Source organism: Corvus brachyrhynchos, unplaced genomic scaffold (genome assembly GCF_000691975.1).
Source record: "Corvus brachyrhynchos isolate BGI_N302 unplaced genomic scaffold, ASM69197v1 scaffold116, whole genome shotgun sequence".
Lineage (NCBI taxonomy): Eukaryota > Metazoa > Chordata > Aves > Passeriformes > Corvidae > Corvus > Corvus brachyrhynchos.
Window position 1 is genome coordinate 13,341,934 of NW_008240221.1, and position 21,316 is coordinate 13,363,249.

The 21,316-nt window shown below is 40.6% G+C and overlaps 1 long non-coding RNA gene across 3 annotated transcripts in view; it reads right to left on the reverse strand.

The window, feature by feature from the left end:
• Positions 1-159: 159 nt before the first annotated feature.
• The window catches only part of LOC108449299, a 73,625-nt gene continuing 52,468 nt past the window's right edge, over positions 160-21,316 (reverse strand). For 2 of the 3 annotated variants that reach the window (XR_001865450.1, XR_001865449.1), the window contains 2 exons: positions 12,695-12,785; positions 160-2,246 (listed from right to left, as the gene is read on the reverse strand). This is a non-coding gene — a long non-coding RNA (uncharacterized LOC108449299). The remainder of the gene's footprint in view (positions 2,247-12,694; positions 12,786-21,316) is intronic. The other variant, XR_001865451.1, reaches the window with a different exon arrangement.

Sequence of the window (21,316 nt, forward strand, 5' to 3'; positions counted from 1 at the left end):
CGGAAGAAATTAATTTATATTGAAGAGAAAGTATTAACATCACTGGTTTTTTTCAACATTCCTTCAAAAGTTTCAAGATTTGTATTATTTTACCAAATTTGGGTTCAAAATAATTTGGAAAGCAAGCAGTGTTCTTTTTCTTTCATGGCAACAACTATGTGATTTAAATATATTTTTAATATTAATGGGATCTTAGGTCTCATTGTGTTATATCACAGTAAAATGACAGGCAATTATTCATAAATAACATTCTGAAGGTGAAATAATGTAAAAGTAAATCAAATGTTTTAATTACTACATATGCACCAGTAATGAATAGCATTAATAGCAAGTTGAACTGTTTTTTGGTACAAAAAAAATCCTGGAAGGGCTACTGAAAGCTTTCAGAATTTTATTTTTTTTTTTTAATTTTGGTAAAAGGAATTGTCAACTGATTCAGATAAAGCTGCAAAATTATATTTGTAAAGGATGCTATTAAATGCATTACTTTATATTTTTGGATGACAATGTACAGTGAAAAAAACACTGTCGAAAAAAGGGTAAAAGTGTGTGTTTCCCAATGGCATAACCCCACATCCAGTTTAACCTGCTACTCTGAAAGTCACACAGTACATAGAGCTACATGAGGTTCAACTAGCAGAAACCATCTGAATACATAACATTATTACTTGTGTGGCTATCTGTATTAATTGTGACGTTATTTCTGTTCAAGCATTTTTCAGCTGGGTACTTGAACTGCAACCCAGTTTAACTGATTATATTTGCAGTATTTTTCTGATTCTTTCCTGTGTAACATAGTATTAATTCTGGCTATGGTTAGTAGCACCAACCAATTTGAGACTTACACTGTGCCATGTGATGTATGACAATATTTTCTCTTTCTGTTGTGCTTTGCAATGATCTTTGCCATTAACACTGATAAGGACAAAAAGAAACCCACAGAGACGGCTGCAGCAGCAGAGGCCAATAAAGATAAAGCTCTTGTGTGTGCTGGGATTTCTGCTGGAGCACACAGCACTGTAAACAGCATTCCTCTTCCATAAAGAGGAAAACAAACAAGCTGGCGTCGCTTTGAGGATTGCAGCCCCATTGTTATACACGTGTGTATCTTTCTTAGCTGATTTTACTGAAGAATGGGGATTTTTTTTTCCCCTTTATTCTGCAGCGGTTGTATTAGATGGACCTCTTAGACAGAATTCAGATAAGCCATAAGCTAATGATCCTGCTCCAATGCCGTAGTTTTGACTCAGTCCATTGCTCTCTTGAATAAAATCATTCTGTGCACATTGACAGTGATGTGGGTCAGTTGATAAAATCTCTTTCCAGAAGATCTTCAATCCAGAATTTCTTCTACTTTGAACAGAGTCTGCAGTACAGAAGAACTTACAGAAACCTCAGGGGAACTAAATGGCATTAAGAAAATAAAAGTCATTAAACAAATCTGCTTTCTATTGGATTTCACTTAGTAAAATAGGCATGGCAACATCAAACCATCCTGCCCTAGGCTGGCAGTTTTAGAGTGAAAAAATGTTTATTGCTTCATTTCAAAATGACTAATTCAGATTTTTCATTTGCATTACAGGAAAGTCAAACTCAAACCAAATCTTTTGAATATGTTGTAAGGCTGCTTTTATTTCTTTTCACTGATTGTTTCAGTAGTTACCCATCCTTTGCAGTGGTTTGAAATAATTTTCAGTCTTGAAATCTGGAATGGATCTGCTGTTTTCTGTGGATGGACAGAATTGTCTTACAGCGTGGAATTAACTATTTTTTTGTTTGTTTGTCTGTCTTTAATTTCTTATGGACTGGGGCTACCTCAGGCTGAAGACCACGACAATCAACATAAAGCTGGATTTTCTGCTCTAGATATCTGGCAATGAACAAGTCAGATTAATTAAGATCCCTGGATTTAATCACTCCTGAGGCCTCTTCTGGCCATCTACATTTGAGTACTTGGCCTGCAGTGAAAACGCTGTTTTTATATCCTAATTAAAAAAATTATCAGAATACTTCAGAGGTGCAGAATGATTTTTGAATTACCATTGTGTATCACTTTCAGGGGTCCGGTGGACAACCCGGTGTGTTGCGACCTTCCTAGAAAAAGCATCCTGCCTGGGAATGGTTTTTCCAGGGGCTTTAGCAACTTCCCTGGGAGACAGGTGATTTCAGCAAGTGTAGCAACTTCTCTGCTACAAGTGATATCAGCTCTTGTGATCCAGCTCTTTGTGAAACCACCCGGGCAGAACCTGGGGACAGAGAGACAAGAGCCTTGTATGGCAGTTCCACAGAGGTCCTTCATTGTCCAGTAGCCCCTGTGAAGGAAAGGCAGGGACAAGAACACCCTGCTGTCATCAGGGGTTGGGACAGAGGTTATATGGGGAAGGCAGGGGTGGGGTAGAAACCAATTAGCCAACGGGGTACAGGCTATTACCATAAGAAGCAAGGCGTGTTGGGAGTGGCTCTTTTTGTCACCATGACCCAGAGGAGGGTTGCTTATCTCCAGCGCGAGTGTTTTGGGGCTCAGGGTTCTCTCCTCCAAGGGAGTGCCGAGGGCTCACAGCCCTCACAGTTGTGAATTAAGTTCTCAAGTGACAGTCAGTTGTTAAAGTTAGGAGGACTGGAACTTAGTTCACACATATTGGTGAGAATTCAGGGTATTTGCTTTAATTTTGACATAAAATTTAAGATTTAAAAAAACCCCAGCACCCCATGAACCTCTTTGTAAAGCTGCTGGTTGTACAAAACATTTACTTATGAGGTGCAGCATTTCCTTTATCTCCAACACTCATGCTTTGATTGAATTTTAGAAATCAGAGTATTGGCATCCTAATTTAAAAACACCGCACAGATATTCCCTTTCTGTTCCCATGCTGTTCGTTTCTGCTCACAAATGGTATTCTGACATTTCTAATATGTACTGCATTTGTATGATAGTTTCCCAGAATATTTTGATAAGGAACTCCAAAACCCATTTACTCAGAGAGCAAATCTGATGTCAGACTGAAAAAGATTTGCCTTCTTTTTTTTTTTTTTTTTTTTTTTTCCTGAAAGGAAAGATGGAAACAAGCAAACTCCTTTCAGGAGATGAAAAGATAGATTTATCTTTCTCTTGTAACAACTGAAATCTCTGAGATATGTCAGAGTTTTATCCTGACATGTTTCTTTCCTCCTTACAATAAAATATGAGAATCCTTTTGATGCCTGATACTACTTTCCTCACCTGCAACCTCTTTGTTTCTGACCTCACCTTCCAGATCACTTAGGCATTTTTAATCTAGTTTTGATGGGGAAAACATAGCATGGATTTAATACTGCAGCTCTTTGTCTAAGTTAAGTTAATACTTCTAATACATAAAAGTATTCCAATTCCTTTGGTTTCCCTGAGTGACATCCATCACTCTGAGTTTTGGATGTCCAAAAATTAGCTGTGCACTCCAAGGTGGCATCTTAGTTCCCTCTGCAGGCAGTGCGAGAGGATTATTCGCTCTCCCTGATGAGATATTTCTGGGGAGGAGCCAAATGGTGTTTGCACCTACCAGTCTTTCAGTACTAGCTGTGCTGGAAAACCAGCATGGCCTGCCAGCTAGAAAAGGAAAGAAAAAACTCCCACTTCTCAAATGCAGGAAGTTGCCACATAAGAATTTGCAAAATTGGCCTTTTTCATAAAGGTTGCCAGAAACAAAACCAAAACCAATAAAAATTTAAAAAAAAAAAAAAAAATCAGAAATGTCATTGTGGATCCCATATGCTTGTTTTTCAAAGTAATTTTTTAAGAGAAATTTCCTAATATTTTGAGCAAGATCAAAAATTCTGAAATGTCAAAGTGCTTATCTAATGAAAACTAATCTTTCAGTACTTAGAATCATGGAATCATTAAGGTTGAAAAAGACCTCTAAGCCCATTGAGCCCAACCTTTAGCTCAGCACTGCCAAACTCACCAGTAAACCACATCTGTAATAATATTTCATGATCATCTGAGGGAGTGATTTCAACCTCAATGAAGCACAAATATGTACTCCTTTTGCAACCAGGGCAGCTGTTAGCACCACATATATTTTTAGCTGGAATTTCAGCACAGAACAGGTCTCTTTCCTTTAGTTGGAGTAGCAGTTTCCAGTAACACTGGGTGCCCTTCCATATGGGAATATGAGATTTCAGCTGACTGATGTGATGATCTTTTAACACTGAGTAGAAACTCAGCATGTAGGCTACACACAGACAACCTTCACAGCCCCAACCAGGCTTTAAGAGCAAGACCTTCACTGATCTTGTCATGGAAACAATGTCAAAATTATTCTAATGATTTCAAAACCCAGAGATGAAAAACTCAAGAGCAAGACTTGTGAGAAATCAATTCAGTGGAGAGAGAGTGGGGATAAGGTTCAACTTCCAGATTTTCTGGCAGCACCAAGTGACATTCATGTGAGCCATGGCATACCTCCAAATGACAGAACAATTTCATTCCTTCTACTTTACTCCTTATCCTAAGAGATGTTATTCAATCCTTAGGAGTGATGACAAAGCACAGAGAGTGCACATGAATAGTAATTAGACACAAGCGTGATCATTATAGGCAAATTTAGTGCTAAGTAAAGAGCTGTGCAGCACAGAACAGAGGAACTGAAAACTGCAGGAACCTTTGCAATCTGCAAAGCTACTTGCCAGATCTTAACAGCAGGCAGCAACAGATTTGGGGTTTGTTTTTTTTAGGAATGCTGCACACAAATTTCTATAGTCAGTTGCTCCTTCCAAGATACTGAGTGTGATTGTACTTGGTCATTGATATTTTCCAGGAACTTTAGTCAATACTTTCAATATTGTCCACCAAGCCCCATTGATTTTGATGAAATTTTGTTTCAAAAATCAAGAGAAAAAACTTCAAGACATCAAAAATTATTTTAGAGGCTTTGGAAATGCAATGTTTTGGTGTTTGTTTACAAAAACCCTTTTAATTACAAGCTGACTGCTATTTTTAAAATAAATAAATGTAAAGGACGAAACTTTTTAAACAAAATGATCAGAAAAAGTGTTTCTGTAAATATGGAAATCTGTCTGTTGGGTTTTTTTGCCAAATAGAACTTGTGTTCCAGCGTTCAGCAGTGTTCCACTGACATTGCAATTCTCCGATAAGCAGACAAAGAAAGAGACACACAGACATTGTCACCTTCACAAAGAAATCAGTTCCAAGTAAAATATTAATTAATATGGCAGTTGTTTCAGGGAGGGGAGTAGATGCATTTGATAAAGAGAAGCATAGGAGAGGGAAGTGTCAGGATTCCATGTGCTGTGAACTTACAAAGCTTTGCTGGACTTGACTGCTCTATACAGAATTGCACTGCTGAGATGTGACTAATTAACTTGTAGGCTACATGATTCTTTAGCAGCTGAGAGGTCATCTAAAGATAAAAATGCCCCCTGAAATTCCTGGATGTTAGGAAAGTAAACTGGCTATGGATACAATTGAAGGGACATTGGGATCCCATTACTGTAAAGAAAATGCATCAATCTAGCAACTGGCTTTCTCTCCTCTCCCTCCACAGACCTGCCAAGCTTGTGCTGAGCTTAAGATTGAGGTTTTGGCCCTCACTTCAAGCTCTCTCCATTGTTTTGCACCTACCCCTGACTGTACTTGTGCCTCTCAAACCTAAAGCAGAGAGTGGTTGTTTCACTCCCTGTTCGATGCCTGTGGTCATCCCATCCAAAGAAGAGCAACAAAGTTGGTGAGGGCTCTGGAGCACAAGTCTGATGAGGAGCAGCTAAAGGTAGCTGGGGGTGTTTAGGCTGGAGAAAAGGAGGCTCACTCTCTACTGAAAGGAGGATGTAACGAGTTGGGGGTCAGTCTCTTCTCAAAAAAGAAGAAATTGGATAAGAGGAAATGGTTTCCCATTGTGCCAGAGGAAGTTTAGGTTGGATATTAGGAAAAATTTCTTCACCAAAGGGGTTTTCAAGCATTGGAAGAGGTTGTGAAGGGAAGTGGTTAAGTCACCATCCCTAGAGATATTTAAAAGATGTGCAGATGTGGCATTAAGGTGTTACTGAAACTGGCAGAATAAACCCCTCAACACCAACGTTGCATTAAGGAGCAGGAATTCTATAGTATAGCCTGGGGATATCTCCACCTATTGTACATGCCAACTACAGAAAAAGCTCCTGTTGCAACACTGTATTTTACTTGCATATTCATAAGTTTTCCCAGAAGAAACATGCATACAATAATCATTTCCCAAAAGTCATGAACATATTTTCCCTTCCCTTGGCCTGTGCGTTCTTTTATACTGGGGTCCCTCCCATGGTCCTTGGTGGTCATCAACCCCAAAGTTCTCCATGAACTTGGTGTCACTTCCTAAATATTGGGCTGTGTTGGCATAACTAGTCTGGTTCATTGTTTTGTGAGACACTTGGTTAACCAAGTGCAGTTTCTTGTTCCTTCTTCTGTTTAATGTTTAACATGATCCTACAGAATAAGCATTGTATTTTCCACCAGGTGGGCAAATAGTTCTTCCTCTGGCAACGTTTCCCCCCTTTGAGGTTTTTGTCTCAAGCCTTCATAAGCCTCACTTTGCTTCTTTACAGACATCACATTTGTTCCTTGTGTTGCATTTACAGTCACAGTTTTTACACAACATAAGCAAGTATCATAATCCCAATTATCACTACAATCACAATTATACTTTGCAAGAGGGAGGCCAACCAACCAGAGAAAATCCAAGTCCTTTCAGTATTTTATTCATCCAACCATTTTCTAATCCTGCCCTTAATTTTCCGCTAGATGATGCAACTGATTTTATCCTCTCCATCTGATCATCCAACTCGGCAGTCACATTTGGAATGTGTATATGACAGTTATTGTTGTTTAAATGTAAGTAAATATCCCACCACCAGTTTTACCTGGCATCCAGGAGACTGCCATGGCAGAGCACTGATTGTAGAAAGTTATAAAGAACATTCATCACATGCTGTAAGATGCCTGGTAAGGCACTCATGGTGTTCTGTTGCATACAAGAGTTCACTTCCATGACTTAGTCACCTGTTACTACATGGTCCAGGGCATGAGTCCTCTATCATGGGATTCCTGTGGCTTGAGAGACATCATTTGGCCTGGTGTAGCTGGGGCCAATGGTACTGTCATGCAAAGAAAGACTGAGGGATGGAAAGACCATAAAATAGAGTGAAAACAATCAGCTTCCCCACTGAACAACTAATTCACATTTATTTGTATTAAGGATGCCCATATTGTCATAGCCCATATGGAACAGAGGTGCTGCTGGAGAGCCCTTGAAGTGGCTGGCAGACCACGAGGGAAAAATATAATTTACTTAGCTTTTTGTTATACTCTTACACAGTATGTATTTGCTTGCAGTTGCTGTTGGTGACAGCATGCTTCTAAAAATGGACATTCACCGTTGCTTGGAATAGGCATTTTTATGCTCATATGTGGTTACTTAGGAAATTTATACAGCAAGATCACCTATCCATGAGTTTGTGAAGACTTATTGGAGCCCCCTTCATCTTCAATGTTTCAAATCCATCTCTGAGATGGTTGCTTCGACGTATGATATGGTGCAATTTCAAATCCTTCCAAGGAAAAAGCTATTAAGGAAATCTGTCTAGTGAACAAGTTGCTTGGAAATAAATTTTGACTGCTTTTCAACTGTTCTCAGCCTTTGGAGTCCAAAATACATAGGAAACAACAGAAGTGTGTTTATGATCACAGATTATACAATTAATAGCTGATGACTTTCAGGGAATAGCAGCGTGTTTAGTTTCCAAAGATAAATATTTATAATGGAAACATTTAATGACTTAAGCACCTTATTTAACTGCCCTTCCCTTCCATTGCCTGTTCTAAACATTGTGCAGAATTCTACTGGCACTAATTTCTGAAGTAAAACATTTATATCAGTGTTGTGTAATATGCTGGCTAGGTAGCTCCAGCAGATGTAACCCCCCCACACTGGTTAATAGGAAAATGTAATTCCCTGGTGTGGTGGCAAAGAAAGAAGTGGGTAAACTAATTTATTTGCAGTGCAGGCTGTGAAAAGTGGGCACAATGTTTACTGTCCCCATAGGGGTGGGTGAACTCCAAACTTATCAACTACAGACAGATTAATCCTTCAAAGATGGACATGGTCTTTCTGAAATTCACTTGCAGGTGATGACAGACTCTTCAGTGTTTGATTCCTGAGACTGGTATACCTGAAAGAGTCTTTATTTCCACACGGGGGCAAGCATATGCTTTTATTATCTTCAGTCAAATTCAGCAATTAAGGATATACAGAAAGTAGCCTTTACAGGTCCACAGTTTAAAGGAGATAGACTGCAGTCTAATGCTGTCTTGATACTCTTCCAGCCTCCCACATGGAATTTCCCTCTGCAATTTTTCTCCTTCTTCTGGTACAAGCACTCCTCTAGTGTGTCTAAGCAACAGGGTTGCCTTGTACATAATGCTGAATTATCATCTTATTTCAATTCACAAATGTTTTCCCATGGTGGACCCCAAAGCTTTCCATAACATCATGGAATTTCCAATAACTTGAATTAAAGTTAACCAAGAAAGACTAATCCTAAAAACAATCAAGCCATCAAGTGTGTTTGTGTTAAAAAACCCCACTGAAATCAGAAAGAATTGGTTACTTCTGGCTCACTAGGTCAGGCCTAAGATGTGGTGGGTTTCTAACACTGCTGTGTTCAGGCAGCATTTTCACTCCTGTGTTTCAGAAATATATGTTTGTCTGTTTGTGTGTGCATACAACATGTAGGCATAGATTTTAAATGTCAACCTGTGTGAAGAGAGCCAGTCTGAGAGACTGAGAGGAAGACAGCAACTTTTAGAGGTCTGTTGTCTTCATTTTCCAGCAAGTACATTCATTATAAAGCCAAAATAAAATGAAAGAGGGTTATTAAGTATGGGAATGGATTTAAGGTCAGTCTTTGATGCAAAGGAAAATAGACATTTAGGCTAAACCATTCAAGGGAGGAATTGTGTAAGCATTAAAGATGAATTAAAATTAATAGTGGAGGGAACAGTGACTACATTTCTCCACCTGAGGAGCGAGTGCTTCTAAAAGAAATCTAATAAATGTGGCATGAAACAGAAGTGAGAGAGCACTGGAGAAGGAGAGGAGAGGAAAAATGGTAAGAGGCAAGACAGGCAGGAAAGTGCCCTTTGGGATCTGCAATGGAGTTCACTTAAAAGGAGCTCACACATGCAGCAGGTGCTACGTGGCTGATACTGCTCCATTCTTGCCTTGCAAATTCCTGTTATCAGATGTTCCATTCCAAAAGACATCCTCTAATGTCTTAACTCAGAGGCAGCAAATAGCAAAAAGAAGGGCAAGATGTAGGGAAAGATGTCATGGGACAATGCACAGTTTGATAAAATGAATTTTGGCTCATGTTAGTGACATATTTGGTTGTTGCTGCAGGTTTCTGGTGCTGGCCCAAAGAAGTGATAGGAGTCAGATATAATTGGAATGACATCAAGCATGATCAGGGGATGGTGTCTTAACAAGAGATCTGCTACCAGCAGCATCACTGCTACTGCTCCTGGCTGCTTTCAGCTGCTCTGCTGGAGGAAAACAGACATGTTTGCACCAGAGCTTTATACTGTGTTTATAATTAGGTCATAATTTGTACCACAAACAGAGCTTTTAAGGTGGTGGAGAGAATGCACACCCACCCCTTAGAGCCTAGGAACTATAAATGATTTATGGATGTAGTTAACTTTATGGATGGCAAATGTTCACCCTTATGATATATTTAGGAATGTGTCTGAATATTTCCCGGGAAGGGCTTTTGTTATCAGCCCTCTTCTGTCCAGGCAAGGACAGATCATTTTCTTAAGGTTATGCAATAACTCAGCAGGGTGCCTTTCTCTTGTGGTCTCCCCATACCATTCAAATAGGTATAATAATGGGAAATGAAAAAAAAAATCAAAAAAATCCAACAATGTTCTGGCTCAGCATAAGCAAATTTAAAGTTGAGAAACATTGCTGCTCATTGTATTTACAGAACTGCTCTGAAATCCTGATGCTGAATTCACATACACTGAAACTCTTTTCTAACTGAAATCAAACTCCAGAGGAATTCACAGACAGAAATGGACCATCCTAGTAGATTATTTGGCTTACTTTACTAACTCAGTTTAGTCTGAGGAGACTGAATTTATAGAAATAGTTAAAGAATAGTTGTACACTAGTAATAGGTATGACAACAGCTCTAATATACTGGTATTGTCAATAATATTAGTTAATTGGTTTATTCAAAACATTTTATCATTATAAGTGAAAAAATACCCAATGTGTAATAAATCCAAGGCTTTTTTAGCAGCAGAGGCACTGGAAACAGAACCCAACATAAACATTATTAATATCAATTTTCTTCTACAGTCCAGAGCTGGCCACTAATTGCTATGGACATATTTTTGATTATTTTATTCATATATGTTACGTTACTATCACAAAATGAATTCTTCCTTTTTACTTTTTCCTTATTCAGAATAGATTTGACATAACTAGAGAAGGAAAAATGTTAAACAACAAGTGATTGGAAGTGCTAAGTCCAGCTGGTGGCTGGTTCCTGGTGACATCCCCTAGGGATCCATACTGGGGTCAGTAGCTAACTGCTTAACAACTTTATTAATGATTGGATGATGTGCCAGAGTTCTCTCTCAGCATGTCTGCAGAAGATGTTTGCTATTCAAGAAGACCTTGCCAGGCTGGAGATATGGCTGATAGGAGCTTCATGAAGTTCAGCAAAGGCAAAAGCAAAGTCCTTACCCTGAGACAAAATAACCCCAGCACCAGATGGGGGCTGGGACTTCTGAGAAGCAGCTTTGGAGAAGAGCAACTGAGGGTCCTGCTGGACCACAGGCTCACCAGAGACCAGCAATGTGTCCTTGTAATAAAGAAGGCAGCACCCTCCTGGGCTGCATTAGCCAGAATTCAGCCATCATGCCTCATTATATTGATCCTTCTCTTCTGGTCAGCCTTTGTTACACCCAGCTGGTGAACCCTGTCCTGAGCTCTCCAGTGAACGACAGACGTGGTCTGAGTCCAGTGGAGGGGGACTCACTGGATGCAGTCAGTGTAGATGAGCCCTCAACCTGGATGGGGAGCAGCAGTACCAGTTGTAAAAGAAGAAAGAGAAGAAACTGAGTTTGTGTGAAGAAAAGAGAGATTCTGGGGGGATTTTTTGCTGTCTGATTCTCTCTGGCTGGAGGATACAGAGAAGACCAAGAGACTTTTCAGAGAAGTGTGCAGTGACAACAGGAGAAGCTGTGGATCCAATCTGCAACATGCAGAATTCAACCCCAATATAAGGAAATTATTTTTTACCGTGAGAGTGGTCAGAACTTTATCACAGGTACCTGCAGAGAATCTGGAGTCTCCATCCTTGGAGATGTTCTCTCCATTACTAATCCAAGTTCCAAGAAAAGCCAAAAGATTGTCTTTTTGTCAAAACACTAAAAATTACTTCTTAAAACATTTTGGATGCAGCTGTTGCAGAAAGGAGGTCAGATAATTGGTCCAGTTGCAGTGTCTAAATAGAAGCCATTTATTTTCCCAAATGTATCTTTTAAAAAATATTTCTTTAATGAAGTTTGCATGCCCAACTTGCCTTCCCAAATTTATATCTGGGATCATCTCATTTTCCTCAGAAGCACACAAAATACTGGTTTCAGTGCTGTTGCTAACTCTAAACAGAAGGTGAAGTTCTGGTTTCATTAGTCCTTCTGCCAAAGCAGGAAAGATCTAACTTAGACCCCTTAGATGGTGGGATAAGGATTTTCACGGTATTTCCACTAGACTAAGAACATGTAAGTGGACAATTACATTGCAGGTGTTAATGTTGTGTCAATTTGATCTTGCGTTAAAATGGTACTACGGCTCCATGCACAAATCAGATAACACAGGGGCACTACAATTCTGACTTCTCTATTTTAAATTATTAAACTAGTTGTTGAAACTGGTTTTTTACAGAGCCAGCTAAGGTTCTCTCAGACAATTTTTGGGCACAATCTGAAAGTCAGCTTGAGCCAGACACTTTAATTCAGACATCTTTTTTGGAGTTTAAGAGTGTTTAAGAGTTGGCACATGTGGGGAAATAATGGAAGTTGGGTGAGAAAGATTGCAAACATACTCAAGGGACTTTCAGTCGAGGGGTCAAAACCCACACATATTATACTAATTGTTGTTTGGCCTTGTCTGTTGGACAAATAGAACATCTGTGTTCAAATAACACAGGCTTCTGACAGGCTTAGAGGCACCCTATGTTGTGATTCCTGCCCTGCTGTGGAAAAAACAAAGCCCAGTGATAAATTACACCTGTGTGGAAGCCTGAAACACAGGTGAAAACAGCAGGTTTGTTGGTCTTCCAGCATGGATCAAAATCCATGGTGCCTGCATCCTTGCTTGTGTGCCTCTGCCCAGGTACTGCTTTAGGGGTCCCCTGTTTGACAAGGTAATGAAAATAAATTTATTCTTTGCATTTATCCATGGTTTGTGGTTGTTCCTGCACCTTACCCATGTCAGCTCACACAGGACACGAAAAAGCACATTCATCTCAGATTTAGGAGAAAATCTCTGGTGATGTTTAGTTTGCTAGCAGAAATGTAGCCAAGGTCTTCCCATGTTTATTCTTCAGCATCTTATCTGTACAATAGTAGAAAATAAATATTTTCTCTCCTTCTTACCTATCAAGTTGCTTTTCCTTGTCCAGGAATCATCTCTTTCACTGGGAAGAAAATGCACCTCACAGAGCAATCTTCTCATCTCTTTGGAGTTCTAGACAAAAGAGAAATATAAATAAATAACAGAAATAGTAATTACAAGAGGCCATCTGTCCTTTTGCAACTGTTTTACATTCTACAGAATGTTAGTACCAAAATACATTCATCAACGTTAATAGACATCTGGAGCATAATCAACCAGCAACCACTTGTATAGAAGTTACTGCATGAAATAATTATCAGTGAAATATGGTAAATAAAAAAAAAATGTCTTTGAAAGCATTGAAACAGAAACCAGATTTTTCAAGCTCAGAGAATTAACATGAAGAGAAGTACAGCTACTGCCAGATTTTGCTGCCATATAGTCTTTGGTGTCTCTTTTTCAGACAACTTAATTAGTCTCTGTATAAAACCCACTGGCATGAGAAAAACTTCAGATGTTGGGGAATTTGATCTTGATCTGTCTGGTCTAGTTTCTTCCTGCTTTCCCCCCCTTCTTTTTTTTTTATGCAGTTTGCAAATTTAAGAACATGGCTTACATTCAAAATGTCTCCTGGCTCGTTACTAGGCAGACCCAACAATGCTGATTCCATTCTTTCCTCTCATTACTGCTTATCATTGTGGGGTTTGCAAATAGCTCATGGGACACAGTAATATCCAAGAGAACAAAGACTGTGTCAGAAGGATGAAGAGCACCTGAATTGCAATGAGATAGCAGACCCACTTTTAGATCAACGGTGGTGTTAACTATTGAGCAAAATCTGCTTTCCTTCTGTCTGGACGCAGAAAATACAGCAGTGCTGAGATTTTAGTTCTACATAAGGGCATTGCCAGGAATGTTGATCTAGGATTGGTCATTCTGTGATGTATTTAGGCATTAGCACAGGGCAGATCAGAAGCTGATGAAGCCAATATCTTATGTCCTTATGTATTTCAGAGTTCTGTCTCAGGTTCCTAGAACCTTGGAAAGCAAATAAGGTAATTTCCATCCCTTTAGCAAGCAGAAGTTTTGGTGATAATTTCTCTGGCCTCCAGGCACTGAGCAATTTGCACATACAGTACAGTCCCATTTAGAGGAAGTACAAAATACCATGTTATAAATAGGATATTCATGACAGTCCCTTCTCAGGTATTAGATGTTCTTCTGGAGACCTGATTTGATCACCCCAGTGCCTGGGTCTTGCTAAAATGTTTTGGAGTAAAGCAGAGACCTCTCAGTCTTCCCATAAATTATTCCATAGGGAAACTGCTTCATCACTTTGAGTCCCAAACTCTCTCTTCCCAGAGCACCAAAAGACAGTAGGTTGGTTAAATATGACAGAACAACACACAAATAATGTGTTCATTGTCATCCTAAAATACCCCAAATCCTGGACTAATTGCCAGTCCTGTGTCCCCATGCCCTTTTTTTTTTCATTTTTAATTGAACTTTGAATCAACATAGTCACTGAATGGCAGCAGTGCAGACTTTGTGATTGATTCCTGGTTTTACTTCTTTTCTAGATACAGTTGCACACATTTACAGTTGCAAGTTACTTCAGTATTTTCCCCCAAATAATAACCCCCCAATTATTTCAGAAAATCTCTACTGAGCTGCACACTCATCAGAGACTGAGAATAGGCTGTTGTAGGGGATAAAAGGAGCAGGAGAACAACAAACCAAAACAGGTTCTCCTGCTAACATAACAAAGATCACCTCCTTCAGGAATTGTCTGGCTAGTAGATGTCAATTGCTGGCCACGTTAGGAAATTTGTTTTCAATTATCAAGCACCAAATGATGCAGCATCTCTTATCAATATGAAAATTCTCAAAATAATTCACATTTAGCATGGACAAAGCACTCAGACTGTGAAAGGGAAACTGGGAGCAGATGTATGAAGTTCTCAGATATTTGTTTTGTGCTGATATGTGAGTAAATAACAGATGTTTTTGAAGTTTCTCCTCATTACTAAGTGATGAAACGGGGAGAGGACACTCTAGATTATCTATTCACTTCCTAATTTTAAATGCCAATCAATAAATCCATTTAGGTACCAATTAATTAAACCCACTAAAACACCTCTGTAGTTCATTAAAAGTTGTTTAATTGCAGAATTTCTGCCTTTTCATGTTTTTCTGAGAGCTGCTGGTTACTTTGAAAACCTTCAGCAGGTTTGTGTCTTAGACTGAGTGAATTCTGTCAAAAGAGTGGAAGAAGCCAGTGGACTGAGTACCCCATGTGGGTCAAGCAAGGTGTGTCCCCACCTGGGCACAGCTTTTGCAGGCAGGTCTGCTGCCTGTCCCTGCCCCAGGAGAAACATCCAGGCCCTTCCTGCAGCCTGAGCTCTGCCTTGCATTGAATCACAGAATACCTGGAATGGGAAAGGACCCACAAAGACCACTGAGTCCATCTCCTGGCGCTGCACAGGACGGAACCATAGAACCCCTAAGAATCACACCATGGATTGTCACACACTCAGAGTGTGTCCGAGTGCTTCTGGAGCTCTGTCATCCTGGTGCTGTGACCATTCCTGGAGAGCCTGTTCCAGTGCCCAGCCACCCTCTGGGTGAAAAACTTCTTCCTCATATCCAACCTAAACCTCCTCTGACTTCAGGCCATTCCCTCAGGTCTTGTCACTGGTCACCAGAGCGAAGAGATCAGTGCCTGCCCCTCCTCTTCCCCTCACGAGGATGTTGAAGACCACAGTGAGGTCTGACTTCAGTCTCCTCTTCTCTGGGCTGAACAGACCAAGTGCCCCCAGCCATTTCTCGTACAGCTTCCCCTCCAGAGCCCAGCTGCTGAGTTATGTGGACTTCAAATATCTCCACTCAGCCAGTGGAACATTCCTCCATCAAAAAGTTGCCCTCTCTGCATATCCTCCAGCCTCAGTGGCCACACAAGCTGCCATCCTGAGCCTTGGCTCACTGCCCAGGGCTGCCCTTGGTAGGGGGGTTGGGGGGTGGATGCCATTAGCCCTGGCCCCCTAAAGCCTCATCAGCTGCTCTGGTGAGAGCTGCCAGCTTCTGGAGGGTCCTGGCACTCCCCTGGGCTTCCCCACCCCAGGAATTCCCCCTTTGTACACCGTGATCCCCTGCCCTTCTGCAGAAGGTGCTAAGACCCTCTGCGAGTGATAAATACAAAAAAGTTAATTAGATTGCTAATTAAATGCCATCCAAGATGAAGTGATTAAACATTTATAGGAAATTTTCTAAAGATATTCTCCTGCAGAACTTGGTGAGCCAGCCTGGATTTAATTTTTGCAGCAATATGAAGCGCCAGTCCCTAAAAAAGTTCTCCTGCCTTCAGTGGGTGCTGTGCCTGCCCAAGGGCAGAACTTAGCAGTGTCACAGCCCTTCTAGAGGTTTCCACCCCTTTTCCTGCTCTTTTTCCCAGAGGATCTCCTTAGTTACTACAGTGACAGGATCCTTCTGATGCCCTGTCCAGGTGCTGGATATGCAGCTTGATGTTGCCATGAGGTCTCACAGACATCCGTGCTACCACACGGGCAGTCCGCAAGGGTTTCTCTCTCAAGAGAGATGAGTTCTTGCATGGCAGGTCCCAGACATTCAGCTTTGCCCTGCACTCCATAAAACAGACACAATGCCATGCCGAGATCATCAACGAGGCTTGCTTGTAACATACTGAGACATCTGAGAGCTCCTTTTAAGCATGAATTACAATGATGATAGCACATTTCATTTGTGCTAAAATTCTATTCCAGCTATTCCGATCATCCACAAGACAGTAACACCTTTTCAGCTCTGGATGGGGGAAGAATTTTCTTCTCAGAAACCTACAAGAATTATCAAGCATTTTTTGTGGTTTTGTAGAATATTCTCATGAAATATTTTTGAAGTGCCAGTAATACCTCTGCAATCCCAGAGATAATGGGATTGGTTAGACAGACATTTATGCATTACAAACATCTTCCTGAAAAAATTTCAACTGCAATTCCTAACCTGCACTTAGAATATGTGTATGAGAGCTGCTATTTTTGCTGCTGTAGCAGTCACTGAATCAGGGATCTGAGAATTAAAGAGCACGAGCTGTTACTTTTAGGAGCTGAGGCTGTTTTTGTCTTGTCCTTTTGGGATTAGGGCACAGAATGTGTTCTGAAACACCGTCTCCTCAGAGCACTGCCTGTACAAAGCTGTTTTCTGTGTGCTGCCTCAATATTTTGGGTACTTTGACTTTATGGAAAACAGAATTTAATAACTTCTGCCTGCAGAAACACACATAAAATGAAGACAGCTTCCCTTGAGCCAAAGTGCTATTTTATAAAAAAACACTATGTTTGAGGCACAGCCTTACTGTTAAATTCAGGTGGTTACAGCAGAAGGAGTATTTGTAACCTGAGTCACAGGGAATATTAGTATATCACATATGTCCCAGATGTGGAACTGTACAAAAGGTTTCAGATTCGTCTTTCTTCTTTTCCTCCAAAAAATCAGATTTCATGATATTGCATAAAGTTTTCCAAAATCCCAGTTCCTAAAACAACAGTAATAATGTAATTGGAAAATAGTCACCTTTCTTTAATAACAATGGCCAAAAAATATTGATCTGAAATTATATCAATTTTCCAATTTCTTTGGATTTAGCACTGGAGAAATGTCCAAAACTGAAATAATTGTAGGATCCAAAATATATTTATTTCTGGATTTTGCCTTAAAATTCAGCAAAAATTATCTGAAGGGGTTTTTTTTCAGTTCAAGCGAAGGTTTTTTTTTGCTTGAGCTTCTACTTTCCAGAAGTATCAACAGACCACAAAAAATTGGATGAATCTTTTACACTGATTTACCCCAGTGCAATTTCCAGCACCTGCAGAATTGAAATACGATTGGTTTTCTTTGTCCCATTTAAAGCCAGCAGGTGACTCATTCTCGGCTCTGATTGCCAGGATATCATTACCACTGTCATTTTCAGTCACCAATCTTTGGGCACAGGAAGTTGTAGGCACCTGCACATTCTTCCAGGCCTCTGATGACACAAACATCTTTAGGATGGATGGCACTGAAGGACTGAGAAGAAGACACCTCAAGCGTCCTGGAATTACCTCCAGTCTCATGCTACCACTGAGTGCAAGATCACAGTCTCTGATGGGAAACAGGGTAGGAAATGGAATGAACACAGGTAATGTAGGAGCTGAAAAAAAAAAAATTAACTGGATTTTCTTCTTTTATGTTGATTCCTTTGGGGATGGGTTTGGTTTTAACCATCCCATCTCACTTGAGAATTTTTACCCAAGGGATTTTCAAAAATCAGGCCTCTGACAGCAAAATCCAGGGAATACCAACGTTTAACTAAGGACCTAATGTTATCTTGATTTAAGAAAACTGATTATATCAGTTAACACATATTGTCATAAAATCCATGTGCCATTGGAAAGAATTGGATGAGTGTACTGTAGTTGTCTTTGTTTAGATACAATCAATAGATACTTATTGATCTCTTCTCAGAAACTTCACCCAGCCTAAAAGCCATCCCATAGAACAACCCCAGGTGGGCCTTGAAATGACAGTGAGACTCAAAGAGGGATGGTTTAAGCTTGTACTTTGTCAATTCCCACCACTCTGATTTTTGCCAGAGTGCTAGATTAATTTCATGACATCTTCTTTATTGTTTGAATTCTTACCAGATAAATATGGTGCTGGAATTTTTGATGACAAGTGTATACTACAGTTTTGGCCAAGAGCAAAACTGGAGACAGTAAAGCTTAACAGTCAATGAGGTCCAAAAAGCAGAGCTCTGACTCTGCAAGATGTGCTTGCCCAAGTAGAACTGATGCTCATCCAAGCCCTTGGGGGACCAGTCAGTAAAATCCTTTAAAGCTTTCTTGCCCCTCTGATCAGACTCTAAGACAGGAGTTGCACCAATTTCTGTTGAATATGAGCAGAAGTTGCAAAAATATGTTTGCAAAGGGTACCAGCACTATTTTTCCTTGTCAAGGTATCTGATCCTACTGATTCCCATGTACCTGCATAATCTGAATCAAAAATTTGCATCATTTCTTTGGAGTTGCTTTTTGGCCGATTTGTGTCAGGAATGTGCTTCCTGCTGTTTCCATTGTTTAAAAGGCATCATTTGGGAATGTTCACATACTCCTGTAGGCCCTGGCCTTGCTCTGTGCTGAACAGGTGATGGTTACTCCTTGCACGAGGGGCAATGGAGCTTTTCACTGCTCACACTTGATCTCTCTCTGTATAGGACTTGCATGCTTCCAAAAACACAGGCTTCTGCTGGAAAGGGCTACTCTTGTGTTTTTAAAGGTAGAAGGAGAGATACAAGACAGTCTGGTGTTGCAGCTGAAGGTCAAAACAGTCTCTAAGAGCTCCCGAGTAATCCTACATATGTACAGCACACACAAATCAATCTAAGGTCTAAAGTAGACCTCACCACCCTTAAAAATACCATACAAAGACTAAACTTAAGAGGAATGACACATTTTTAGTTTTCATTAAAACCAGAAAACAAATTTGAACAAAAAAGTATTATTTAACCCCGGGCAAAGTATTTGGCTGCAATTTCAGGTGGTCATGCCAAGACCTATCTCCCTTTTCCACAAGAAGCAAGAGCACCAGCTTCTTTACTCAGCTCACCCAAGAAAAAATTGAGGGTACTTTTCTGCAGAGAGGAAGAGTGGTTAGAACTGGGTTGAGCTGGGCTCAGTCTCAGGAAGAAATTTGGTCTCACAACCCCACAGAGTGTCTGTGCTGCACAACTGATGCCAGGCAGCACCATCAGTCTCTGTGGCTGGTGTTGTTTCACATGGGAGGTGTAGGACCTGGACCCTGGGCAGACCCCAGACCTGGGCAGACCCCAGACCAGCAACTCAGAGGCTCCAGGCAAAGCTGGTGCCAAGAGCTTCTAGTGAGAGGTAACAGTCCTCTGGGAGATGGTTGCTGTGGCATAGTCAGGCAAGAAGAGAAGTTTTTGGACAAACATTGCTGGGATTGGTTCACAGGATTTGTCGTCAGCAGGATAACAGTGTGAAAAACAGCTAACACTGACCAGCTTAACATGGGCAGAAAGCAAATCATAGAATCAGTTAGGTTGGAAAAGTCTTCCAAGATCATTGAGTTCTTTGACTGAACATCCCCATGTCAGATAAACCATAGCACTAAATGTCATGTTCAGTCATTTCTTGAACACTTCCAGGGATGGTGACTACAAAACTTCCTCGGGCAGACCATTCCAATGGTTGATTACCCTTGCAGAGGGGAGCAGAGCCAGTGCTTCTCCAGGGATGGTCTGGAGTCAGGGTTGGCATGGCTTTCTGCTGGTTGTTGGCCTTTGGGGAAAATCAAAGGATTCTGGCCAGTGTCAATTTGCAATGACAAAAAACTAGCAAAGGCTTCTGACTCTCGATATTTTACATTCATGACTGAATATTAGTTTAAAGTGGGGTGGATGTGACAAATCCTTCCAGTGTTCTCTGGCATACCAGCAAGTGCAACGAGTGCATTTGAATGGCTACAGGCATTATACCCCATGATACATGGGCTTTGCCCTTCCCTGGAAGCCCATCTCCAGAGGGATAAAGTGAGCTCTCTGTTAGACACCCCTGAGGCCCGGCAGCTCTGACAAACACGGTTGTGTTGTTGGCTGAGCACTTAGCAAAAGCTGTGTACCTAACCCTTCCTCTTTGCTTTGGCTCTCTGGCAAAGTACAAGTCAAACTCCCTTCTCCACCTGATCATTTCAAAGAACATTTTGTAATACAGATACCACACAGCTGAACACAGCCACTTCTATCTAGGGCAGCCTGATCTTGAAGGGATTTAATGTTCAGATGGAGGGAACATGACCTTCCATTTTTAAGCTTCCATTTCAACACTATTTATAATTAACTGCATGCATAGGCCTTCATGTACTTTGAAAGGCTGAGGTTATGCTTGTGTTGCAGAACCAGGGGAGACAAGCTTGTTGTCCTGATATACTTAGACCACCAAGCTGCTTTTCAAGGAAGAGCTGCAAAACAGTTTTAGCTAGTGGCTACCCCTGTAACGCTTTGATGTGTGCAATGTGATGATCAATTGACTTTTCAAAGTAGACCATCAGATTCTGTGTGTTTGTGGTTCTCATTTGCTTTGATCCTTACAGCCAGAGATAGTTAAGCAGGTGCCAGAGGAGGGTGCCGCCAAATAAAAATTCCCAACAAGTTTCTCTTTCTAGATTCTTTTATACCTAGTTTTAGAAATTATAAATAGGCAAGGAAAGCTGGAAGCCAATGAAACATCAGTGCCAATACTGGTTGGTTCAGACATATTCACTTTGACAGTTTCCTCTGGATTCATAGATAAATTTCCATGCATCTTTAAGTGACACCTTTTCCCTGAAGATCAGCTTTAATTTCTGGAAAACAAAGCAGCAGCATTGCAGCTTTCCATGCTAGGAGCATTTCAAGTACAAGGATCTGACTGCTCCTCTGCCTCCTGGGCCAGGGGGAGGAGATAATTCCAACAATAGCTGCAACTGAACATCTCAATTACAGTAGCAGCAATTTTCCAACCTGGTTACTTTGTCAGGTGATAATCTGCGAGCCCTCATGCACAGTGTCACTTGGAGCAGCCCTTCTTGCAAGACTGGTCTGTCACACAGCAGGA